Source organism: Cebus imitator, unplaced genomic scaffold (assembly GCF_001604975.1).
Source record: "Cebus imitator isolate Cc_AM_T3 unplaced genomic scaffold, Cebus_imitator-1.0 Scaffold379, whole genome shotgun sequence".
NCBI classification, from domain to species: domain Eukaryota; kingdom Metazoa; phylum Chordata; class Mammalia; order Primates; family Cebidae; genus Cebus; species Cebus imitator.
In genome coordinates, this window is record NW_016107694.1 from 551,242 (window position 1) to 554,790 (window position 3,549).

The window sequence follows — 3,549 nt, forward strand, 5'->3', positions numbered from 1 at the left end:
TGAGCCACTGCTCCCGGTCTGCTCAACTGATTTTTAAAAAATTGAGATAAAATTCATAAAACCTAAAATTAACCATTTTAAAGTAAAAAATTCAGTAGCATCTAATACATGTTTAATATTGTTCAACTGTCACCCCTATCTAGTTCTAAAACGTTTTATTCTCCCCAAATAAAACCCCACACATGTTAAGCAGTTACTCCTCATTTTCCCCTTCCCGAGCCCCTGGCAACCACCAATTTGCTGTCCGTTGCTCCCTTGCAGTGAGCGCTGCGTCCACCATGAGGAGGAGCTTGGTTAGCAGATTTCTTGTTGCTGTCTGGTGAGGACGTCTCAGACAGCCATCTGCTGCATGCCCTAGCATGAGGACCTCTGCATCTGTGTCCCAGATTCTCCTTCTTTTGGCATATGCAGCCAGTGGCCTACTCAATTTCCATTTGCCTTGTTTCCCTTGCTTGTTATAGCTCCAATTTGGTTCAGAGTGGTGTTGGGCCTATCAACTATTCAATGCCATGTGGATCGTCTGGCCAATGACCTGTGAATGAAAGGTTTATATCTTCCACTGCATGAGGTTCCAGGAAAGCTACTGTTTTCCTAGAAAAATTGGGCGGACTCAGCTGGCGTGAGCCCTTTGCCTTCTCCTGTCTCCTCCTTCCTGCCTGAAATGGAGACATGATGCGTGAAGATGCCCCAGCCATCTGTGGTCACTTGCAAAGATGACAGAGTGGGACTCCCACCCCCCACTCTGTCATCTTTGCAAGTGGCCACAAGATGGCTGGGGCATCTTCACGCATCATCTTCACACTAGCAGAAGCCTGTTCCGTGAGCAGCCTTATTAGGGCTGGCTTACCCGGTATTCGGTGTCCTGGTTACGTGAGAGAAATAAATCCCTTACTTTATCCACTATTTTTGCTTCTGAAACATGTAACTGAGTGCAATTAAGAAGGCCCCATGACTCTTTTTTTTTTTTTTTTTTTTTTTTTTTTTTTTTTAATACAGAGTCTCGCTCTTGTCACCCAGGCTAGAGTGTAATGGCATGATCTTGGCTCCATGCAACCTCCGCCTCCCAGCAAGCAATTCCCCTGCCTCTGCCTCCCAAGTAGCCAGGATTACAGGTGACCGCCACCATACCTGACTAATTTTTGTATTTTTTTTCTTTTTTTCTTTTAGTAGAGACAGGATTAAAGTTTCACCCCATTGGCCAGGCTGGTCTTAAATTCTTGATCTCAGATGATCCACCCACTTCGGCCTCCCAAAGTTCTGGGATTACAGGTGTGAGCCACCGTGCCCGGCCCCATGACCCTTACTCTGTATGGACAACTCCCATTGGAATACCTGTCCTGTACTTATGAGTCCCACCCACATGATTTTGGGGAGCCTAGCCTCTGGAGACCTGAAGAGGTGGTATAGAATGGAAGGCAAAACATTATAAACTTGAGTGAAGCCAAATGTAACCTTTTTACCATCTCCTTAGAGCCAGGACATTGGTGGAATATGCCCCTTCCATTACAGAAGAAGGCATTCACTTAAAAAAGTAAAATCCTGGCCAGGCGCAGTGGCTCACACCTGTAATCCCAGCACTTTGGGAGGCTGAGGCGGGTGGATCAATTGAGGTCAGGAGTTCAAGACCAGCCTGGCCAAAATGGTGAAACCCCATCTCACTAAAAATACAAAAAATTAGCTGGGTGTGATAGCAGGCACCTGTAATCCCAGTTACTCAGGAGGCTGAGGCAGCGAACTGCTTGAACCCGGGAGGCGGAGGTTGCAGTGAGCCAAGTTCACACCACTGCACTCCAGCCTGGGTGAAAGAGCGAGACCCCATCTAAAAAAAAAAAAAAAAAAAAAAATTTAAATCCTCTACTCTGGCCCACCCTCTCTCTGGGTTTGAGGGTTGCAGAGTGACTTGCCCATGGTCCCACAGGCCTAGCATGATGGTAGAGCAGGTCTTTTTCCCACCCACGCCCCCCGCGCTTTCTCGATCATCACGGCGGTTCAAGTGTTGAGCTCCTTCATATTTTGTTTTCTGCTAAGATGATTAGCTGAGTGTCTGGCACGTCAAATTAGTGAAATCTCAGGGCTTTTGAATGAGAATAAACAAGGCTTAAACAAATCAAATAATTGACAAGAAATCCAGATGGCAATTAAGAGGATGAATCCTGGTGTTCCTAAGTGACAAATAGGTCTCTTAATCTCAATTATTAATTATGAAATTAAGTGTAACAGTCTCATAGGTTCTCATATTGTCGTGATTTATTAATCATCAGTGTACTGAAGGGACGTGGCAGACATAAATTAAGCATATGTAAATTGCTATATTCATGAGCAGATGCAAGAATAGAAAAGGCACTGTTAAAGTAAGGGTACTGGGCTGTAGGTGATAGAGCTCTCCCAGCAAGGGCAGTGTTGATCCCATGTGACTCTGCTTCTAAGAAAGGCTGTCCTGCTCTGGAAGGCTAGAGCAGAAGACAGGGTGCTTTTCCATGAAGCACAGTTTGTAGAGAATTGATTGGGAAGACAATCAGGAAAGCTTTGAGATTGGACCATGGTAGGTCTACAATGTATGAACGCTGTGTAGGGAATTTGCAGGAGTTCCATTGGATTTTGTACACCACCCTCTGGTGGCCAATTTTTTCAAGCATGTTTTTCCCAAGAAAAATTGAAGCAAACCCTTCCGAATGAAGCAATTTTGGAACCACAGTATGTACCATTTTTGTGGTGATTTCATACCCCTTTTAGGAAAACATTTTCCTGCTTCATATATTTTATGTTCAACAACGTTTTCCCAAGTCTTAACCTGGATTCCTTTCAACGCTGTTTAACTTCTCCACTTATTGGTTTTTCTACAGTTGAAGAAGGTAGTCATGCTTCTCCTGGCATCTGAAATGCACATTTTTCCAATCCTGCCTTTAAAGAATTTGAAGGAAGGAAGAACCAATTGGAAGGACAAAGACAACTTCTCCTAACTTCATTCAGTGTAAAAGGGATACTTGCTACCATTCCCATGGTCCAGACATATTTCCTAGGTTAATTTATTTAAAAAAATTTTTAAAATGTATGTGAAAAGCTCTTGGAAAATTTTGAAGTCCTGCACACATAAAAGCATTATCTCTGTCATCTGTCTCTCCAGAACAGGAAACAGTCACTGAGCTCAGTTCTAAAGGCAGGGGGTCTTCAAGCAGAAGATTGAAAAATCATTCTTTTATTCCCTCATTGAACATTTATTAAGTGCCTGTAGTTAGCAAACACAAAGTTCCTAGGGAGTTACAGTCTATTTATTGGAGGAGAGAAACATAAACTAACATAACAATGGATGGATGCTTTTATAAGATGTAATTCCCTTTACATTAACAACAGTACAAGACAACTTTAACCCATACCGTTTGGGAAGACATATCATCCAAAGACATATACTACTTGCTAACAGTTACATATGTGTGTCATGTAATGGAAAGTCAACTCACATAATTAATCATGGAATAATTGAAAGGTTTAGATGATACCTTAAAAGCTGTCTTCTCTCCCACTGTTTTCTGAAATAACAAAAAGATGCAT